Source organism: Prionailurus bengalensis, chromosome C1, assembly GCF_016509475.1.
Source record: "Prionailurus bengalensis isolate Pbe53 chromosome C1, Fcat_Pben_1.1_paternal_pri, whole genome shotgun sequence".
NCBI lineage: Eukaryota > Metazoa > Chordata > Mammalia > Carnivora > Felidae > Prionailurus > Prionailurus bengalensis.
The window spans coordinates 163,731,259-163,744,047 of NC_057345.1; the positions used below are offsets into that span (position 1 = coordinate 163,731,259).

Below are 12,789 nucleotides of genomic sequence, written 5' to 3' on the forward strand. Positions count from 1 at the left end.
TCAACTCCCGGGCACTTAACAATACTCTTCAAATGAAGTGAACACATCATCGACAAAGATCACATTCTATTTGGTTTTAAAAACCATTTGGAGCTTTCTGTAAAAACAGCTACTTTTCTGAAAGAATAGGCAATGGTTGCTACCAAAATCTTAAAATGATCCTTATTTTATTTTCAAATAACCTTATTTGAGAAGGTCACTAGAGGTAGGTATCAGCAGAAGGCTAAAACTGTTTTCTCCGTCCTGTTTTGTACTGCTATTTTGACATCTTTGTTGCTAATTGGGTCAGGATGCCCAAAAGCCCTTTGGTTTTGGTCACTCGAGGAAATGCACCTCACAGCAGAAGACCTAGTTATTTTATTTGATTTCCAGTTTTGGGAAGGGAAGACAGGAAAGAGTGACGACCTTTAGTATCAGAAGTGTGTGTTGTTGACTTTCAGTTGGGTAGTGAGATTTTCAGTTCAAAACATTCAGTACCCAGATCACATGTGGTGACAATTAAAATGTTTTAAATGATGCTTTTCCTTCTTCCAGTGCTGGCCATAATATTCAAGCTGGGCACAGGAAGCAGAGATTTTGTCTCAGCTCAGTAGCCGACTTACAAGGGCAGCTCCAAGCTCTGCAGTTTTTGCCATTTGTCTTTCTAGGTGGTGCACCAGTCAGCAATCCTCTGCAGCTCATAAAACCCAACATAACCTTTTGGGACGCTCTGGAAAAAACACATTGGGTAATAAGGGATAGAATGCTTTCTGTTCAGTGTTTCCAGTGCTATTTTCTGGCCCAAAGAAATACCAAATCATAGGCATCTACAAAAAAGAGAGGTGGCCCAGAAATGATCTTGCATAGTCTGTGAGTGCTGACTACCCCCCCATCCCCACCCAAAGGTTCATCTACCTGTGTCCTGCTGTGTGTTTCACGCAGAGCTACACAGGCATTGGAGCACACAGCCATTTCTACCAGACTTGGCTCAACTCAACTTCTAGGGTGGTCTTAAAGTGAAAATAAAAGTGCCCAGAATGATCCTTAGCACATAGTAATGGCACAATAAATGTTAACTATTATTATTATTGTTCCAGGAAATGAAATGGCATTGTCCTGATCACCTTGAGGACACGAGGAGGGGTGAAAAGATGCAGATCCATGGCAGTGACAGTGAGACAAGTATGGTCTAGGAGAACGTGAAACTTTGACATTAATGTCCTCCCTGTGAGCTTTCCCCAAAGGTATCCTTCAGCTATGGAGCTAATCAGAAGGCCCATCGGCATTTCCATGTGTAGTTTACACACCACACTGTGGTTTCTTGGCCGGTCCTTGGCACAAAGGGAACTGAGCAAGACATCACGACGTAGACAAGCTGCAACGTGAACGCCACAGAGGTGGGAAGGTCATGGCCCACAAAGGCAGAGATTTGGTGAAGGCCTCTGAGGTTTCACCTCATCTCCACAGTTCTTAGTCACACAATTTCCTTTATGGATCTGAACAGTAACAAATGGGCCTTAGAAAACGAATCAGTGTGCCAGGTGGAAAATGCCAAAAGTCATCTTGTCTCTCCAAAGGGTTAAGCTGCTTTTCCGTTTTGTTTTTCTACCCTTTCTTTATTCTTCAAGCCCTCTTTGCTGAATAATTTAAAATTCACGGTTACAAGGGCTTCCTTTGTGCCCACATTCCCCTGCTGAGATGAGATGCAGCTGACCCCACCCCAGTCAAGGCCAACTGGATGAGGGCAGGACCCCGGCCCAAGTCTTCCTGCTGGAGAGCACGCTGTGAGATGGCCGGGTGTGAAAAAGCCTGCTCTGCTGGAACAAGGCAGTCTGTTTCCTCCTCGTCTCAGAAGTATGAACTGGGAATCGTGGGGACAGGTAGGCAGTCAGTCATACCAGAGAAATGAGAGGAGACAGGAATAGCCAGTTAACTGGTGGACATAAGAGAAGAGATGATCCGTCTCCTGGGACTGAGGGCACATCGTGATTTTTCAGGTACCTAAACTGTACTGTAGTCTTTAATAACTCTAACAGTAGCAAAGCTAATGGTAACAATAATAGCTAGCATTTATTGTGCCCTTACCATGTGCTAAGGATCATTTTAGGAGTTTTACAACTATTCATTCATTCAATTTTCACAATGACTCTTGATGATGATGATGATGATGATGATGATGATGATGACGCTGATGATGGCACTGAAGCACAGAGAAGCTAAGTAACTTGACCAAGGCTACACAGCTCATAAGTGGCCCAGACACAATTTGAACTCCAATGGCAGGGTTCCAGAGCCCATCCAGCGTGTGCCTCCCTGTGGGGTAGTCCTGAGTATCCTGTGTTCTTTATTGCCCAGCCTTACAATAAAGCTCCCCTATTAAGGAGGCCTGACAGGGGGTCTATTGCTTGCTCCCTATTGCCTCACAACTAGCATTTTTCTTGGCTCCGCTCATTATGAATCTTAGTAACGTAAGCATACATTTATTAATCCAAGAACTATTTAATGCTTACTGTGTGCCAGGAACTACTACTGAGCTCTGGAAGCTGACGAAGACTCCGCCCCGTTCCAGCTCTCAGGAACCTCTACTAAGTAGGGAAAGACTCGGTCTGCACACACCGCCACGCCAGAAAGAGCTTCCAGTAATTATACTGTATAGTCATACTTCTACGACCTTCTGCAGAATCTACGGGACATACTGTCTTCGTAAACACACCGTGTCCTATTTTTGCATAATGATATATTGTATCCCGAGCTCATCGTTAAAATAACGCCTCAAAAGAACATCTTAAATATCACCAAAATAGAAACAGACACGGCAAAGATGGCTTCTTGGAAGGTCTTCCCAGGATTCTGTGTCAGTCAGGCCAAGGGATGGCAACACGCATGCGCACACTGGCTGACCTATAGGCGGCGCTGCAGTGTCCCCCAGAGCCTGAAGGTGCCTGAGAAATACGAACCATGGCCTCCTCCTCTGTCCGATCATATTTCACTGCTGGCAACTTGTTCACGGCATCAATCCCCATTGCCGCCAAGTGGGTATTTATTTATGTCTACGGTACTTGCAAGACGGTGCTCTCAGACACCAGGTGTCACTCTTCTCATCTTTCCAAACCGACAGCACCAGCACACTGCTTTGCACCTGACAGGTCTTTAACCTGTTTTAAACGACCGTTTTGTAACAGTATTACACCAGCACCAGTCTATTGTGGGAAATGCTGAACTCAAATTTAAAGGAGAGAAATTATGTATAATCCTACTAGAAGTACACGTTAACTTTTTTGGAGTATTTCCTTCTGATCTTGATACATATAAAATGTTTCAAAATGAAGATGATGAATACGCAGTTTTGAATCCAGGTTCTGTTAGCCTTTCCTACCACTAAATACTCTTTGAAAACGTGATTTTTTAATGACTGCATGGAATTTCAACACCAATTTATTGAACATTCTCCCGTGGCTGGTCATTTACCATATTTCTTACTTTGCTAATTTTGCTTTGCTAATTTGTTAAATGTGCTAATATCAACATCCTTATACACAAATTCTTGTGTTCAGTTAGGTTTATGCAATAGAAAAAGAAGTATTGGATCAAAGAGTTTGAACAATTTAAACTCTCTTGATACGCAGTGCAAATGGTCCACGGAGAAGGCTTATACTCCCTCTGGCCTCATGAAAGAATGAATGCCCCATTCACCATACTCTCGCCAACACTGAATATTACAGTTTTAGAAAATCTTTACTTTAATTTGGTTTCTTCAGTGGGCCGTAACAGAGCCTACATTTAAACTCTACGTTCCTAAGAAAAGTGCAGATGGGTCACTTACAAACAGGAGCAAAAGAGCCTATGAGCAACAGTCCCCACCTCAAGCCCTTGAAGCCATAAAATACTTTAGGATTTTAGAAATGGCAAGTACTTTAGAGGTCACTGAGCAAACTGTTTCAGTTTATAAATAAAGTAACCAAAGCTCAGAGAGATGAAGTGACCTGGGAAACATATTTGAGTTCGAACTAGAATCTAGTTGTCTGGACCCGTGGTCTGGACGCATAAGCCATTTCTTTAGAATGGGCTGATAACCTATGGAAGCAACAAACCATTGTTATCAGAGTGAAAAAATAAAGGGAAAAATAGTATGAGAATGTATTTGAAAACGAAACTGTTGTTGGTCTAAATTGTTTTATCTTCATGACACCAAGTGAGAATAAGCTGTTTTATAGACAAAGGCAAAAACTCACATGTGAGTATTACTCTATTCTTAAGATCCCTGCTTACATCTAGAACAGATATTTTTTTTTCCTGGAACCATTAAAATATTCAGCATTGATCTACCATCCTCTCATCGAGCCAACATTTACTAAGAATGTACTGTGGCCAGGCACGGTGCCAGGTACTGGAGCAGCCAGGGGGAAAGAACCAAGGTAAGAAATGAGGGATTCATTCTGCGGGGGAAGTGGGCAGGAAGGCATGTGAACAAATGCTAATGCATGTGACTGGGAGGTGATGGGCTACACAAGGTGCCGTGGGAGTGGGCAGAGCAATGGACATGGAAGACGTCACAGAGGAGCTGACACATGAGCTATGCCTGTGCTTGAAAGTAGTCTACTGGGCAGGGTGGGGAGAACAGCATCCCAGTCAAGGCTGCTCATCGGATGGGCCTGAAACATGGCGGCTGCACACCTGAACTCATCGAACCCTCACCCTCCTATGAGCAGACTGATGCTGTTCACTGGATGTTTCTTAGGCTCGTGTATATTCTGACTGGTTAGCACTTGTGCCTATCAGCTGTTTGATATTTAGATATCACCTCTGCCTATAAAGACATTATTGTCTTCACTTAAATTTTCCAGAGGTTACAGAGCTGATTAGTTTGTGATTTGAGCTTTTAACTACAAACCCCACAAGGCAGAAACAACTATAACACCTAACATGAGGCGTTATATTTCTTATTAACTGGTCAATTTTCAATTATGAGCTTATATTTCTTGTTAACTGGTCAATTTTCAGTTATGAACTTGAAAAGCCTGATGACTTTAAGAGATAAGAACTGGTAGATTTCGGGGGCACCTGGGTGGCTCAGTTGTTTAAGCATCTGACTCTTATTTCAGCTCAGGTCAAGATCTCACGGTTCGTGGGTTTCAGCCATGTGTTGGGCTCCACACTCACAGTGTGGAGCCTGCTTGGGATGGATTTTCTCTTTCTCCCTCTCTCTGTCCCTCCCCTGCTCGTGCTTACACTCTCTCTTTCAAGATAAATAAACTAAAAAAAAAAGAACTGGTAGATTTCTGTGGTGGGGATGCATGGCATCAATATGGCTAAAACAAATGTGTTATAAATCAAAATATGTGCTTTTTTATTAATGCACTAAACAGTACGATCTAGTGGCCAGTCTAATAATGACTATGATTTTGAAGTAATAATGAGGGCAAACGATATTTGGAGATATCTGAATATTGGACTGTATAAAAGTTACTCCTACTTTTTAATTGAATCATATTTGACATATAACATTATATAAATTTAAGGTGTACAATATGTTAATTCACATATTGCAACATAACTGCCATTGCAGTAATAATTAGTACTTCTATCACATTATACAATTATCCTTTCTTTTTAGTAGCTGGAATAATTAATAGTCTCTTAGCAAGTTTGATAAGTATAAGAGAATATTGTCTATATTCACCATACTGAGTATTACATCTCTACGACTATTTACTAGTCATAGCATAAGTTATCTATTCTTATGCAACAAATTACCCCAGAACTCAGTAGCTTAAACAAACAAATATATTATACCAAAGCTTCTGTGAGTCAGGAATCTGAATACAGGTTAGCTGAGTGTCTTTGGCTCAAGGTCTATCACAGGACTGCAATCAAGGTGGCAACGGGGGCTGTGTTCTCATCTGAAGGTTCAACTGGGGAGAATCTGCTTCTATGCTTATTTGTGTGTTGGCAAGAGGAAGAGGTACTTACTTGTTGGCTATTGGTCAAAGGCCTCCTTCAGGTCCTTGCCATGTGGGTCTCTCTTCAAGGTATCTTAAAACATGGTAGTTGGCTTCCCTCAGAGTGAGCAAGAGAGTGACAGAAAGCCCCCATCATGGACACCATAGTCTTTTTATAACTAAATCTCAGAAGGATATCTTATCCTCTCTGCTGCATCTCGTTCACATGAATCACTAAAACTAGCCCACATTTAAAGGGAAGGGTTTAAACACAAGTATATTTAATTCCAGGAGGTAGGAATCATTGAGGGCCATCTTAGAAGCTGCCTACCATAGGGTTACCTGAGTGGCTCAGTTGGTTAAACATCTGACTTCGGCTCAAGTCATGGTCTCATGGTTTGTGGGTTCAAGCCCTGCATCGGGCTCTCTGCTATCAGTGTGGAGCCTGCTTCAGATCCTCTGTATCCCTCTCTCTGTCCCTCCCCTGCCTGCATGGGCACACACTCTCTCTCCCTCTCAAAAATAAATAAACATTAAAAAAAAAAAAGAAGACACTGCCTACCACCTAATGACAAAATATCTATGACTTCTATCAGTGATGATACCACAAGTGCTGCTAACACTATTGCGGTTTGTGGGTACATTCACAATTGAAGGAAATGCAAAATTTCAGTTAGAAGTTAGTGAAAATAAAGACGTTTTATTCCCCCCACCGCCAACTCACAGACTTTAGGTTAAGAACTCCTGTGTTAAAGGATGCAGCGTATCTCTCACCATCTAAAAATCAGTCTGATGCTTTGTGGATAGGCACAAGGATTCCTCACATACCCCTGGAATCCACTATGTGTGGGCATTTACTGTGTTTGCAAAAGATTCCATTTTTGTTTGTTTGTTTTTAAACCATGCAGTACTGTTAGTCCAGCTCAGAAATAAATCGACTTTAAAAACTGTTCCCACAGCTGCAAAAGGCAAGTGTTTGGCACTAATAAATCAGGATTAGTGGAGCTTGGCTTATAATGAACCCTTCACCTCCCCTGGGCAGGTGGTCACCAACTGATCTATGGGAACAAATAAGCCATGCTTTGAGGTAATGACCATTTTTCTAATGCTATGTAGGACTCGAGTAGAAAGCAAGTAGAGGGAGATATTGTATTCCTGCAAAATTCAATCTTCTTAAACTTGGAGGCCTCTGAAAACATGAATCAAAATTATGTTTCCAGGGCCACTTGCTTGACCTCTGCTTATTACTACCTTTCCCTTCATAACTACTGTGGGGGATTTTCCTTCTAGATAGTGAAGGATGCTATCAACAGGCCCATATCAGAGAATCAGTGAATGGGGAGCCCAATTATACGTTTAAATTTTACCCTCTTGGACCCCAAATGAAATTTGGCATCACCTGCTCACAGAAATGCCTTCACTGTTCCATTTTTGGGGGGTGGGGTGGGACAGGGGTTATATTCAAAATATGTAACAGCCAATAAGGCACAGTCACTAACCAATCAGAACGATGTCTCACAGTCCTGGGCACCCCATGCTGTACTAGGCACTAATGCTTAACTACTGAATTATGAGACAGGTCTTAGGGGTTGAAGGGTGCACTCAAGTTTCTGAGATCAGTGATGATTCATCAGCTGGTACTGAAGCTTGTCAATATTTTAATAACCAGCATGGCTGTACCACTGCAAAGAGTATCAACTGCTGAGGTGGGTGGGAACTGTTCCTCCCCCGGGTTCCCGTGGAGGGTTACTAGTGTGGGAGTTGACTCTGTCACCTTTCAGCACTCCATGTGGCTTCTACTGTGGGGACAGAGCCCAACCCCGCTTTCTGAGCCTTGAGCTGAGGTCTTGGAGTCTCTTGGAGTCCCCCACTCAGGTCTCCTCAAGGCTCGCTGGCTGTAGTATCCCAGCTCTCAGGCACCTGCTAGGAGCAGCCTGGGACAGCTGTGTCAAGCTGGTACTAAAAGACTTCTGTGCAAGATGGGGTTGGGTGTTTCCCTGCAGGTTTGATGGAGGCGCATGTTCTCTGTCCACAGGTGTCATACCACCCAAGAAGTCCCACCACTGTATGGGGTATAGGACAAAAAAAAAAAAAAAAGAGACTTCTTTTTTTTTTTTCCATGTATCCTCTCATTGCAAGGATTAGTTTAACAGCTACCTGAAATTCCTGATTGGAGCCCCAGTGTTTTAGGTGTATCTGGATACATCTAAGAGGTCATTCTGCATTGTCTCTTGGTCTACATTATTTTACTAAAACGCTCTGGTTTGTTCTACTTTGCTCCATGCTTCTGGAAAGTGGATTAGGGAAGGCTTTAGATACAGACAGGCTTGGGTCTGCATTCTGGCTCTGTGGGCTGTGGTCCGGTCACTTCACCTCTCTGAGGCAATGTCCACTTCATACAGTGCCTCCCTCATAGGCTGGTCAAGAGTCTAATGAGATGAAGACATTATTTGATAGATGCTCTTCTTATAAACCGAGCACAAAATCAAGAATAAAAACATTTAGCGCGTATTTGGGATAGGAAATGCCAGTGTACCAATCTAGGTACTTTAAAAATAGATCCTTGGGGCGCCTGGGTGGCTCAGTCAGTTGGGCGTCCGACTTCAGCTCAGGTCACGATCTCGCGGTCCGTGAGTTCGAGCCCCGCGTCGGGCTCTGGGCTGATGGCTCAGAGCCTGGAGCCTGCTTCCGATTCTGTGTCTCCCTCTCTCTCTGCCCCTCCCCCGTTCATGCTCTGTCTCTCTCTGTCTCAAAAATAAATAAACGTTAAAAAAAAAAAACGTAAATTAAAAATAGATCCTTTTTGTTCACTCAAGCTGACTAAAAAGCAGACAAAAAGTGAATTTAGAGATTAAAATGGAAGTTCTGCGCAGACTTACAGCCAACTCATAAGAACTCAGAATTCCTCCTATTGAATGAAGATAACATACCTTCTTTTCCCCCAGGAAAATAGCTAGCATAGGTTAATTCATTAATACTTACATAACGATCTAACATCTGTCTCAATGGCAATAAATGCAATTTCAATTATCAAGATATTTACGTAAATGTAAAAAGATGAAAACCATAATATTTTCTCTAATTATCTTGACATATATGCAAAGAAAAGCTTGATTTGTTTAGATATTGAGCATCTGAAAAAATAAACCTTGCTTTTGCCCACTTTGCTAACTTTTTTTTTTTTAAAGTAATTATGAAATCACTGGGGCTTACGCAGCGAAACGCAAGGCCTAAAACAAAACTGACCCTTCCACTCTTGTTTACCCAAGTGAACATTGTCTGATTTCAGCCCCAGAAATCAGTCACTGAATAAGTCCTTCTGCAGAGTCTCATTCTGTGTTTTTTTTAAATTAAAAAATTGTTTTTAATGTTTATTTTTGACAGACAGACACAGTGTGAGTGGGGGCGGGGAGGGGGGCGGTAGCGGTTGGGCAGAGAGAGATGGAGACACAGAATCCGAAGCAGGCTGAGCTGTCAGCACAGAGCCCCAGGCGGGGCTTGAACCCACGAGCTGTGAGATCATGACCTGAGCTAAAGTCAGACTGAGCCACCCAGGTGCCCTCCATTCTGCATTTTTAATAGGAGTTTTAGAAGCTACAGATGTATTCAGGAGTAAAATGACACCATTAAGACCATTAAGAAAGATGAATTCTTCTAGGAGTCTAACTCCTACGTTCATACGTGTATATCCAACTGCCTACTCAACATCTCCACGCGATGTCTGTTTAGCAGACCTCTCGGACCCAACAAATCCCCAAATAAACTCCATATATCTCTCCCCTACCCCTACCTGCTCTACTCACAGCCTCCCCCAGTCGGGTGGCATTTCCTTTCTTCCTTTGCTTCTTTGTAGTCTTTCTTGACTCCTCTCTCATGCTTATTATTGTTCAATTTAACAATTAATCTTGGTTGGTTCTACCTTCAAAATAATCAAACTCAAGGCACCTGGGTGGCTCAGTTGGTTGAGCGACCTACTTTTGATTTCGGCTCAGGTCATGATCCCAGGGTCATGGGATTGAGCCCTGTGTTGGGCTCCGTGCTGAGCATGCAGCCTGCTTGAGATTCTCTCTCTCTCTCTCTCTCTCTCTCTCTCTCTCTCTCTCTCTCTCATCCCCTCCCCCCCTTGTACACTCTCTAAAAAAAAACTTTTAGTGAAAAAATTGAAAAAACACAAAATAACCAGACTCTAATTACTCCTCACCACAGCTAATGCTGCCACCCTGGTCCAAGGCACCATCATCTCTCATGGGAAGATTGCAACAGCCGCCTAACTGGTCTGTACCTTCTCCTCTTGCTCTCCTACAGTTTATTCTCAGTATAGTAGCTGGAGGGTAAAGGCCAGATCATTGCCCTCCTTTGCTGAAGTCCTCCCAAAGCTCCCTCCTACAAAGGCCACAAGGCTTTCCAGAATCTCACCGTCCTCTTCTCCCCGCCTCACTTACTCTGTCCTCATCACACTGGCTTCTGTGATTCCTGGAATATGCTAGGCGCGCTCCCGCCTCGAGGCCCTTGTGTTTCCCCCAGTATCTGCAAGGCGAATTCTCTCACCTCTGCTAAGTGCCACCCCTAACCACCAGACTTTGATCCGCATGCACCACGGCATTCCTGCTTCTCCTCGCCCTGCTGTACTTCTCTTCCCACCGTGCTCATTACTTCCTCACATAACATACTATTTCATTATACGTACATAAATGTATTGTTATTGCCCACGTCCCCAACGAGAACAAAAGATCCACACGGAAGTTATTCGGTAAATATTTCTGAATTAAGGGAAAATGCCCTCCTCACAAAAAAGGCCAAAAGAAAACAACAACAACAACAACAACAACAACAAACCCATAAAACAACCAGTATCCAAAAAGGGTCTTACAATGTCCAATAGGACCCACATATTATATATCATTTTCTTTTTATAATGCTTGTGGCTTTAGGAGGAGGAATGAAGAAGTAGGACCGGCACTGGGAAGAGGCTGCTGGTTTGCTCAGGGAAGACCCTTAAGAGGGGCATTACAGGGGAGGGGGAGAGCACCACACTTTGAGCACAGGAACTTTGTCATAGAAGTCCTAAAACCTCGTTTTTGTTTTTTTTTTTTTTTAATGTTTATTTCTTCTTGAGACAGAGACAGCGTGTGAACAGGGGAGGAGCAGAGAGAGAGGGAGACACAGAATCTGAAACAGGCTCCAGGCTCTGAGCTGTCAGCACAGAGCCCGACACGGGGCTCGAACCCATGAACTGTGAGATCGTGACCTGAGCCTAAGTGGGACGCTTAACCGACTGAGCCACCCAGGTGCCCCCTAAAACCTCTCTTTTATCTGAGAGCTAGAGGCATCAGACCCAAAATGACCGACCCACATTACAAATTCACAGGAGGCTGCCAGGCACACTGGAATTTATAAATAATGGCATTTCTTTCCAGTGGCCATGTCCACTCTCCAGAATATACTCTTCTGAGGTGATGGTACCCAGGAAACTAATTTAGTGTGCAGAAGGCGGTTTAGGGATTTTGGAATCAGGGCTAAGGACGGGTAAGCCTCCCGAGGGCTACTCAGTTTGGGCCACGGTAAGCCATGGTCTTCATCTACGCTTCACAATGGACAACCCCTCTCAATCCATATTCATGTCCACATGACTCAGAGTCCCTCCTCCTGGTCAATCGTGGGCAACCACTGGGAATTTTTCCTCTATGGATTTTGCTCTATGAGGATTTTCACTGTTCACTGGGCACAAACTTTCTCTGGGTAAGCTGGATTAGTTGTTTATATATATATATATATATATATATATATATACACACATACATACATATACTGAATCTCATACATATACTGAATGACTTCCATGTGGATCTTTCGTTCTCGTACATATATATATATGTACATATACATATATGTATATGTACATATATATATATATATATACCATCTGTACTATAATACTTATATTATGCTTATCTATACACTATCCATGTTGCTCTGCTGTTTTCCAGGAATTACATAAAGGTCACTTAACTGGAGTTTTGGGAGTTCATTAACTCCTCAGTCTCTTGGTCCACTCCCACTTGGCAGGAGTGTGGTCCCTGTAGATGGTGTCCCAGAAGGGCACCGATATCCAGACTCCCCGTCCTTGGGGCCTCTCAACCCTGCAGCGGGTGGACCCACGCTGCAGTCAGGAACCTTGGTCTATGCTCACTACTCTCACTAATTAGCTATTTTGACCAAGATAAATCACCTCTAACCTTTCCGGGCTTCAGCTTCCAAATCTGAAAACAAGAAGATTGAACTCTTAAAGGTCCCTTCTATTTCGAAAAAACCCAGGATTCTATTTCTGACCTACCTCTTTAAGTTTTAAATAACGACAACGGCATCTGAAAGCCTCTTTTCCTAAACTTTTCCCAAGGCCAGATGTTCCTGGCACTGACTTAGGAGAAAAAAATAGTTTTTGAATAACCTAACATTTTTGTCTTTCAGAGCAAATTATCCTCTGGCCTTTTCAATTCTTTTTCCCCTACTGCTCCCTCCATATGAATCTTTAACAGAAGTTTTAAAAAAGTAAACTATCTACTCTTCCTGATTTGTCAGGCAGGGTTTATCTTGTAACAGCATTATTTTTTTTTCCACTTTTGTATTCCTATATAAAACCTCTCCAACATTGTTAGTCCGGTAACTGTGCCTCAGCCCCAATTTGTCCCTGTTTTGCAGGAAGGTTATTAAATGCTCTGGGGATGAGGAACAAAAAGCTGAGAGACCGGGCTGGAGAAGGAAGCAAGCTGTCCATACAGGTAAGTGCTGGCCTGAATTTTCACGAGGTGAGGGGCAGGGAATGGAAGGAGAGTGAGAGGAGAAAGAAGAGGAAAGGCAGAAGGAAGGAGAG

General features: G+C 43.0%; 1 protein-coding gene across 3 annotated transcripts in view; it reads right to left on the reverse strand.

The window, feature by feature from the left end:
• WIPF1 (WAS/WASL interacting protein family member 1) overlaps positions 1 to 12,789 on the reverse strand; it is a 125,561-nt gene that overhangs the window by 62,097 nt on the left and 50,675 nt on the right. The window lies entirely within an intron of this gene.